Source organism: Cucurbita maxima, unplaced genomic scaffold (assembly GCF_002738345.1).
Source record: "Cucurbita maxima cultivar Rimu unplaced genomic scaffold, Cmax_1.0 Cma_Scf00266, whole genome shotgun sequence".
Classification (NCBI taxonomy): domain Eukaryota; kingdom Viridiplantae; phylum Streptophyta; class Magnoliopsida; order Cucurbitales; family Cucurbitaceae; genus Cucurbita; species Cucurbita maxima.
This window is the reverse complement of record NW_019272282.1, coordinates 22,171-32,846: the sequence shown is the minus strand read 5'-3', so window position 1 is coordinate 32,846 and position 10,676 is coordinate 22,171. Positions and strand designations below refer to the sequence as shown.

At 33.9% G+C, this 10,676-nt stretch overlaps 1 non-coding gene across 1 annotated transcript; it reads right to left on the bottom strand.

Annotated features, from left to right (window-relative positions):
- Nucleotides 1-1,507: 1,507 nt before the first annotated feature.
- TRNAQ-UUG lies at nucleotides 1,508-1,579 on the bottom strand. Its single transcript has one exon. It is a non-coding gene; the product is annotated as a tRNA-Gln (tRNA).
- Between the last annotated feature and the right edge of the window lie 9,097 nt (nucleotides 1,580-10,676).

Sequence of the window (10,676 nt, the reverse complement as noted above, 5' to 3'; positions counted from 1 at the left end):
GGACAGAAATATATCTATAGTGAGGGGAGTGCAACTACTAGGCTATAGTGAAATGTCTTAGTAGTTAACGAATGTTGGTTAACAAGGTTAATGAGTTTAACAAGTTAATCTTGGATCATTGATGCCCATGATCTATAGGTCCATTAGATCCCTTTGCTAGCTCATATCGGACTAAACTATAGAACGGTGTGACGAGTGAGTTCGAAGTGTTCGAATTCAAATTAGGGAGAATGCGCTACATATATACGATATATTTAACTGCTTTTTTATTTATTTACGAATTAAATAAAAAGAGAGAATCTGAGATATTTAAATAAGATTTAAATATCTTAATCAAATATGTGTGAAAATTAATTGGGATTGACATTTGAATTAATATTAAATATTCATTAAATAGTTTAATCATTCAAATTTAATATTACTTTGGGATTGGAAAAATCCATGTTAGTGGAATTTTGAGGTGTCAAAATTTGGTTTAACCAAACTTACATGCTTGCCAAATAAACCCCACAAATTTGAGTGGAATTTTGAGTGTAAAAATTTGGTTAACTCAAGCATGCATGCTTGCCACAAAATCCCAAACATTTGAGTGGAATTTTGAGTATCAAAATTTGGTGATCTCAAATTTGCATGAACATGCAAACATGACTCTATAAATAGAGGGATCATAATACATGAAAGATCTTCTTGTTGGTGAAAAACCATGAGAAAAACCTCTCACAAACACTCTCTTCATATATACAAAATCCCTCCCAAGTTTAAGTCACTCACCGAATTTCACAATCCCGTTCTAAGGCTGGAGGATAGTGGAGAAGACACTAGTGGTGGTTCGAAACCTATTCGTGAGGAAAAAGAAATTTGAACTACAAAAAGTTAGTATTCAAACTCATTAAGTTTTAATACTTATGAAGATGCTAGTTATTTACTATAATTGATGTTCTAAAAGTGCCTAAGATCCAAATTGCTTCCGCATGTGTTATATTAACACCTTCAAACAAGACTTAGTAAGTCCAATTGAAGAAAATTATTTTCGTTTAAAATTTGGGAGTAAGGATCAAAGTCTTACTTACAATCCATTTTCTTCAAAATTGAGCCTTTCTTTAGCTTTAGAAGATTAAGTTGAGGGCTTTTAATGAAGAAATTGGGAGTTAATACGTCATAGATAAGGTTACCTAAGGAAACAAAATTCAGCTTTTTTTAATAAGGATCAAATTCATTTTTGTATCGAAAGACCATGGGACCATACATCTTCATAAAATTTGTGTCTTATAAATTTCTAAAATTGAAAAAATAGATAATATTTTTATACACTTTCAACTTTATATCATCTCTAAACCATATATAATATGTCAAGTTAATTACTTTATATATATCTAATAGAGTTTCTAACCCATTAAAATCAATTTCTTTAATAGATGTAAAGTTGAGTTTTATATCTAGTATCAAAGTTTTAATTTTATATCTATTATGCATGTGACTTTTACTTTTGAGTAGAGAAATATAGCAAAGGTCCCACCGAGATTTGAACTCGGGTTACTGGATTCAAAGTCCAATGTCCTAACCACTAGACCATGGGACCACAAATTTTTCAAGATTTGTTCGTCATAAATCTATGAACTTTAAAAAGAATAATAGTATCTTATTTGTTTCTTATAGATCTCTAAATTTTGAAAATGATTTGTGTCCTTGTTTTTTGTTTTGTATTTGATAGGGTTTCAGCCCAATAAAATCAATTAATTTATTAGAACATTTGTACAATTATTCAACCATTCTTCTTCACTCATTTTCATCCACTTTAATAAAGTTGACAAAAAGATTATTTCGAAATAAATTTAACTTTAGAAAAAGATACTTATTTAATAAGTTTTTCCCCATCCATATTTTTTAACAGTTTATTTGAATATTCTAGGTGACATTATGGAAGTAAAAAAATCAAATTATTTGTGTTTACCCTATTTTTTAAAAAAAGAAGACAATAATGAAATCCATGTGCTACTTATTAATATATCAATGACTATTTAGATCCAAACAGTTACTTAGTGGGGTCGTTCTCAACTTGTTAATACAATCTCTAATAAATACAAAGTTAATAGTGAGAAAAGAAAAAACAACGAAAGTTATTCTCCAATGTGAGTTAGGTTGAGAATCTCAACTCGCATTCTAAGGACATGTAAATAAAATATAGATTGTCAAGACATAGATTATTAAAAATGGTCATACTAGACCTTTTCTTTAGGGTTGAAATAGCTACCATTTAATTAGGATGTACATTTGTAGGAATGTGAGGACAACTAAATTAATTTATTAGTGGGGGTTTGAATTTCTTATTTTTTGAGTTGCTAATTTTATTCTTCCTAAATTTGTTAGTTTGTAAGCCTATAAAAGTCGACCAAGTTGATTTGTTTGATAACACAATTGATTTCAGAGTTTTAGTTTGTGTGTATACAACATTTGGTATCAGAGCTACAATGCAAGGCCAAATTGTGAGAAAAAGAAACTGCAGCCTTTTTTCTTGAATAGTGAGTTGAAAGATATTCAAAATATGGCAGCTGAAACCAATTTCGTTTTACCAACAATTCCTAAGTTTGATGGCCACTATGATCATTGGTCTATGCTTATGAAAACTTTCTTCGTTGAAAGGAATACTGGTCCTTGGTGGAGACCGGAATCCCTGTCGTAGCCAAAGGAGAAGAGATTATCGAAGCACAACAAACACAATTGCATACCCTGAGTTGAAAGACTTGAAGGTCAAGAATTATTTTGTTCTAAGCCATTGATCGAACTACTATGGGAACGATCTTAATAGAGATGCTGCAAAACAAATTTGGGACTCTATGAAGTAGAAGTATCAGGGTTCCACAAGAGTCAAAAGAGCACAACTCTAAGCTCTTACGAAAAAGTTTGAAGTCTTACAGATGAAAGAAGGTGGGAGTGTTTGTGCATATTTTGCTTGAAGTCTCACCATTGTAAACAAGATGAAAATTCATAGCGAAACATGAAACAAATAGTGATTATTAAAAAAATCTTAAGATCAATCACCTCAAGATTTGACTATGTTATATGTTTTATTGGAGAGTCTAATAACTTAGACACTTTAACAATCGATGAATGAGTAAGTGATGAACAAGAACTAAAGGTGACATACGATTATAGATTCGATGTAAGAGGAGGTGATCGAGCTCGCGAAGCTTTTCAAGGAAGAGGTAGAGGAAGAGGAAGATGTAGACATTCATTCAACAAAAGTACAGTTGAGTGTTATAAATGTCATCAGTTAGAACACTTTAGATATGAGTGTTCTCAATTGGAAAAAGAAGCCAATTATAATGAACTTGGGGATGAAGAGAAATGTTGCTGATATCCTATGTTGAGCTCAATCAATTTAGGAGGGAAGATGTTTGGTTCCTTGATTCGAGGTGTAGCAATCATATGTGTTCAAACAAGGAATGGTTCTCAGATTTTGACAAGGAGTTCCGACAATCTGTTAAGCTTGAAATAATTTCAAGATGGCAGTGTTAGGAAAAGATAACATTAGATTGCAAGTTGTTGGCGTTAAGGTAATCACTGATGGTTTTTATATACCCAAGTTTAAAAACAATCTATTAAGTCTTGGATAATTGCAACAAATAGGGGTATCTATTTTGATACAGCATGGAGATGCAAAATCTATCTTCCCAATAAGGGACTTATTCTGCACACAACAATGTCTGCAAATAAAATGTTCATATTACTTGCAAGACTCATGCGGCAAACCGCCACTTGCTTCCAAACAATTATAGAAGACAACATTCATATTTGGCACCGCAGATATGGGCATCTATGTTTCAAAGGTTTGAGAACATTGCAACATAAACAAATGGTTAGAGAGTTTGATGGATTGTTCGGCGAGAGGAAATTGGTTGGAAGAAAAATGCGTAAAAAAAGGAGAGAGAGGATAACTAAATTCTGACTGCGTTCAAAATCAAGTTGTTGTTTATTCGCAACAAATCTCCTATTTAAAATATAAAATATTCTAAATATGGCTGGAGATTGGCCAACTAAATCTGTGCCACTCCCTACAAAATTTCCGTCTAAAATTTTGGTGATCCATTCGACGTGATTTGTCAAATGGTCAAACGGAGATTTTCTGAAATCGTGTGAATAAGGAAAAACTATAAAAAACTGAGGTTTTATCTAACAGAGTTACCCCAGTTGAAAACATCGTCTAAAATATGCATTGATTGCATGGTGGGAAAGCAACATAGGGATGCATTTCCAAAGAGAAGTTTATGGAGAACAAGACAAAGGCTGTAACTGATACATGCAGACGTCTGTGAATCCATCAAAACTATTTCCAACAGTAATAAGAGGTATTTTATAAGTTTTATTGATGATTACCGTCGCAATGTGTGAATATATTTTCTTGCTGAAAAAAATCTTGTTGATAAAGAGATTGGAGATTTTGTTCGTTGTCTACCCATAGATAGGGATGGAGAGTACACCTCTCACGAGTTCAATAGTTTTTGCAAAATTAATGGTATCAGTAGAAAACTGCAGCTACACTCACCAATAAAATAGTATAGCGAGTCTAGCAGAGCGCAAGAATAGAACAATCATGAACATGATTAGAAGTATATTATCAGAGAAAAAGTTCCAAAGAATTTGTGGCCAGAAGCAGTAAACTGGACATTGCACGTGCTCAATAGAAGTCTTAAAGTGGTAGTGAAAAATATGACTTCAGAGGAGGCTTGGAGTGGCGCAAAACCTAATACTAATTATTTTTGAGTTTTTGGATACATTGACCCCGTTCATGTATCAGACGATAAGAAAAAGAAGTTAGATGATAAAAAAATTTCAGTGTGTGTTACTAGGGATGAGTGAAGAGTCTCAAACATATAGACTCTATGATCTAGTGTCCAAGAAAATAATTGCAAGAAGATTGGAGTAAAGTGGGTTTTCAAAATCAAACTCAACGAAAATGAGGAAGTTGACAGTATAAGGCTACGTTTGTAGCATAAAGTTATGCACGACAACATGGTATAGACTATTCCAAGGCATGTGCACTGTGGCTAGGTGGGATAGTATTCGAATGATAATTGCTTTAGCAGCCCGGAATAGTGGGAACGCGTATCAGCTTGACGTGAAAAGGGCTTTCTTTTATGGAGAGTTAAAAGAAGCCATCTTTCGAGCAACCACAAGGTTATGAGAAAAAATGTCAAGAATACAAGGTATACAAATTAATGAAGACATTATATGGTCTTAAAAAAGCCCTACGTGCATGATTTAGTCGACTTTAAGAACACTTTATCAAAGAAGGATTTGAGAGGTGCAACTGTGACCTTACTTTATTCATACAAACAGGAGATAGAGGTAAAATTTTAATTGTTAGACTATATGTTGACGATCTAGTTTTTACTAGTAATGATGAGAGCATGTTTGTTAAGTTCAAGAATTTTATGAAATTTCAATTTGAAATGACAGATTAGGGAAAAAATGAAATATTTTCGAGCGGTAGAATTTTACAAAATCTTGAAGACATTTATATTAGTTAGAGATAGTATGCAAAAGAAGTTTTGGACTAATAGTTTGAAAAACCATGTTGTTCCTTCGGTTAGACTAACAAAGGATGAATTTAATGTATTTAATTGCAACAAGGTTGGATTTAATGTATGCAGTCTCTCTCATTAGTAAATTTATGGCCAGGAATATAATTGCAAGTAGAGAGGTGATTTTTGAAGAAAACAAATGTTGGAATTGGGGTAAAAATAACGAAGAAGTTAGACTTGATACCCACGAATGGAAAGATAGTAATATAGAAGGAAGCAATCCAAAGTGAGGAAGAATCTTAAGAGGAGGTGATAGTAGACGAAGAAGAAGGGGAAGCTAATATATTTTCGAATGAGCCATCTAAATCAAATTTTTCAACATCTGAAGAAAGCACACCCGAAGTGAGGAATAGAAGAGCACCATTATGGATGGAGATTATGTGAGCAAGGGAGAATTTTTTGAAGAAGCTGAGCACAACAATTTAGTTCTATTAACCTCAACTACAGATTCGACTACCTTTGAAGAAGCTGTTCAAAGTTCAAAATGGTGAGCTACAATGGACTTGGAGATATAAGCCATCGAACGAAATGAGACTTTGGAGTTGACAGATTTTCCTAGAGGAATGAAGAAGATTGGAGTAAAGTGGGTTTTCAAAATCAAACTCAACGAAAATGGGGAAGTTGACAGTATAAGGCTACGCTTGTAGCAAAAAGTTATGCACGACAACATGGTATAGACTATTCCAAGGCATTTGCACCTGTGGCTAGGTGGGATAGTATTCGAATGATAATTGCTTTAGCAGCTCGGAATAGTGGGAACGCGTATCAGCTTGTTAAAGATTGTTATACTAGACCTTTTCTCTAGGGTTGAAATGGCTAACATTTCTTTAGGATGATCATTCCTCTAATAATGTTAGGACCATTAGGAATTTATGGTGTCCACTTCTCTAGGAATGTGGAATGTTACGAGTTTATTAGAATCTTAGAGCACTAAATTAATTAGTTTGTAAGTTGATAATAACATATTTTGCACATATGTACCTTGAATAGAAAAAGAGAATTAATAAGAGAAGATAAACATGAACTTTGGACATCTAGGAATGTGGAATGCTACGAGTTTGTTAGAATCTTAGAACCACTAAATTAATTAGTTTGTAAGTTGATAATATCATATTTTGCACATATGTTATTATATAATGGAATGTAAGTTTTAGTTTGATAGTTTCAGTTTAGTCACACATCTTGTACACAAAATTAGAACTATTGATGCTTATGGGCCATGTTGGATTACTTTTATGTTGTATGAATGACAAGTGTCTTGTAGCCCTTGTTAATATGTGTTGTTCTATGTGACACTTTATATTATGATGTGAATTATACTTTGCTGTGAATCTACGTTATGATATGGATGATATATAATGCATAAACCTCTATATATTACACCATGCATATTATGTTAACATGTTCACACTATGCCTATGAGACATTGACAAGCCATGTAGATTAACTATAAAAGATATGTTCCGTATACGTATGCATGTCTCATAGGAACACTATGTCATAAAAAGAACGGATGTATGATTTGCATCATAATTATATATCATAATTCGAAACTGTGAGACCTCATGCATTTTGCATGTCACATGTATCGAGATACTTAGTTGTTATGATTAGTACACATGTGTACACTTCCTTATTTTGTACACGATGATATTATGCATGCTCATTTTCCTTTGTGGCTTCCGACAATGTGGGTGTACACTAACCTACAGTCAGACCCAGTGGTATGTATATGAGCTCACTTAGTGGGTCCATGTATGTATATGTGGTATGAATAGAGAAGTACTACACATCAAACTTTACTCGAACTTGAAGTAGAGAATAAAGTCATGATGTCTTATGAAAAGATAGGTTGCACCATGATTGTATGTGATTGCATTTTAATTAAAACCTAACACATTAAACTAATCAACATTTTTACTTATATTCACTATCACATTAAAATTTTCAAAGCTTTTGAAAAAAAAAAATTCAAAATCAAATACATTTTTCTTACCTTTCTCTAAAATTTTGACCCAATGTGATCAATAAAAAAAGTTAGCATTTTAATCATTCATATGTTGCAAATTGGCTCGTACAATATTAAGTTCATTATAAGGGCTTTGCTTTGATTTGATATCCTACCATTCTTAAATATGGTACCCAAGCTTGTTGTAGCCATGATCGAGAGCCCAATAACTCTTAATCTTTGGTCTCTATGTTTATCCATGAGATCATCAACAGTAGTATTTATTTTTCTTTTAATACGACCCAGAGAAGTTAATAAAAGAATCGTTTCGACAACTTTACACTTCAAGAGTAAAAAATTCTACCGATTATATCGTTTGTTTAAACGTTCTTTCTCTTATTACACATTCCACACAATGAAGAAAACGTCCTAACAATTAAGAAGAAAAAGAACCAAGGAAGAGGTATTACACATTCCACACAATGAAGAAAACGTCCTAACAATTAAGAAGAAAAAGAACCAAGGAAGAGGTGACAATTTTCAAGAACTGGTCGTATTCTCACCATTAAAGTAGAAGACATTCTACTTTTCCGAATCCAAATTGTATCAAAACTCTCTCCTCTTTCGGACACCTTCTCCTTATCCTTAATGTTTTTCCTTCTCACTAACCTCCAAGTTAAAACTAAACCCACCAAAGCTAACCTACTATTCGTTAGCACACTGAATTAGCACAGATCAAACGACCACGTTTAGCTACTATGGGTAAGTAAACCTATAATTTTTCTTATAATATTTTAGTTATTTGAAACAATGATCGTACTCATCTCAAAATCTTTTGGAAATATCAAAATAGACTTCAAGAAAGTAACCAATTGTAGGATTGGGTCTAAAAATGTCAAACAGGGTTAAAAACTGGTATCCTTAGTCGAAACGACTAAGGCCAAACAGAAGTCGTGGAGCAAAGTTGAATAAAATTTTACTGGTATCCTTAGTCGAAACGACTAAGGCCAAACAGAAGTCGTGGAGCAAAGTTGAATAAAATTTTAGGCTCAAGATTGGGTAAGGAAGTCAGAACGTAGGATTTTCGAACCCTCTAAAATTTGAGAGTTTAGGCCCTTACGAACCAAACAAACACCATAAACGGGATTAGGTGGAGAAGGAGACTCAAAAATGGTTTAGGCCCTTACGAACCAAACAAACACCATAAACGGGATTAGGTGGAGAAGGAGACTCAAAAATGGAGGAAAGAGGAGGAAAAAGGACGTCGAAATGACGTGACTGAGGAGAGAGAGAGTCACCGAAAAATTCTCTAGTAATTGGGGTGAGGGAGACGAAGTCCGACCTGAGATCCAACTCACAACCCAAAACCCACAGGAAACCCTAATCGAGGTGAGGTGTCGATAAGATGAAGTCCACCTAGTCGGACCCAAACTCGAATACCTGCAACCTCATTATAGCCAAGCAACCCCATACCTAGTTTGATCTAATAACATAAAATACAAAGCTTCAGCCCAACAATGCAATCAGATACCCACTAGCAACTAGTCCAATAGTCTGGTTCCTTTGTGCTTGGCCCAAAAACCCACATTCAAACCAAAAATACGCAGAACACGACCCAACCAATTATCCACTACACAAACCTGTGTGCCCACATGAACATTCAAGACTTGTGCCTCGACCCACTTCGCGACCTGCTCATGTGTGAATATCCCTCAACAACAAGGTCACTACTGCATACACCAGCCCCTTCGGCTCAGCTTCTCATAATTCTAGGCTAAAAAACGATATATTTGGCTCGATTTGACATTTTTAACACCAACCTTTACATTTTTTACCTTTTCGAATCTCATTTTTTTTAATATAGGTCATTATGAGTCAGTGAATTGAGGACCCAGTGGACAGTTTCTCTAAATCCTAAGATGAAGGATAGTTATGTCAAGGACGCCAATGTATTCCAGTAATGAAGGAATTAAGGAGGTCATGTATTCCAATGGTTAGGGAATTAAGGAACGAGATATTGACAAAGGCTCACAACTCATCATTTGCTATGCACTTAGGTAGTACAAAAAATCAGAGTGTTCTTGAGATTCGAGCGTAAGAGTAAACTTGAACAATACTAACTTTTGTAGAAGCTTGGAAAACCATGTCGTGGCCATTTTAAATCTCTAATGTGTTCAATTGATTTCAATAATGATAAGCTAATGTATTTTTATTTTACCTTTATTTGAGTTGTCAGAAGTGGGATCTGAACGCACACCCTCGATCCCGCATTCGTTGGAGAGGGGAATGAAGTACAACTTATAAGAGTCTTTAAACATATCTCTAGTAGACGTGATTTAAAATTGTGCTAACCGCGATATAATAAGAAATATGTTAAGAAATAGAAATAGAAAATAGAATTGGAAAAGTGTATGATCTTCATTCAGGTTTACCACGTTGAAATAGATACAAACTATCAACTAATACCTAAAAATAGAAAAAAAATATATAACTAACTAAATCTTGTAAATAAATAAAATACACGATTAATCAAATTTATACTAACAACTCCCTAAATATCTCACATATATTCTAACTAATATATCTCCAAAATATCCTCTTAATACTCCCCCTCAAGTTGAAGAGTGTATGTCGATCACACCCAACTTGTCCTTCAAAAGATCAAATTGCTGTCACATATATTCTAACTAATATATCTCCAAAATATCCTCTTAATACTCCCCCTCAAGTTGAAGAGTGTATGTCGATCACACCCAACTTGTCCTTCAAAAGGTCAAATTGCTGTCTTCCCAGAGCTTTAAACTTTTCTCGAACTATATGACAATCTATTTCAATGTGTTTCGTACGTTCGTGAAAAACTGGATTGGCTGCTATATGTAATGCTGCTTGATTATCACAATATAATAATGCTGGTTCGGACAGTGGAACATTCAAGTCTTGAAGAATGTATCTTAACCAAGTTAACTCTAAACAAGTATTTGTCATAACTCGATACTCGGCTTCTGCTGATGATCTGGACACATTAGTCTACATTCAAGTCTTGAAGAATGTATCTTAACCAAGTTAACTCTAAACAAGTATTTGTCATAACTCGATACTCGGCTTCTGCTGATGATCTGGACACATTAGTCTGCTTTTTAGACTTC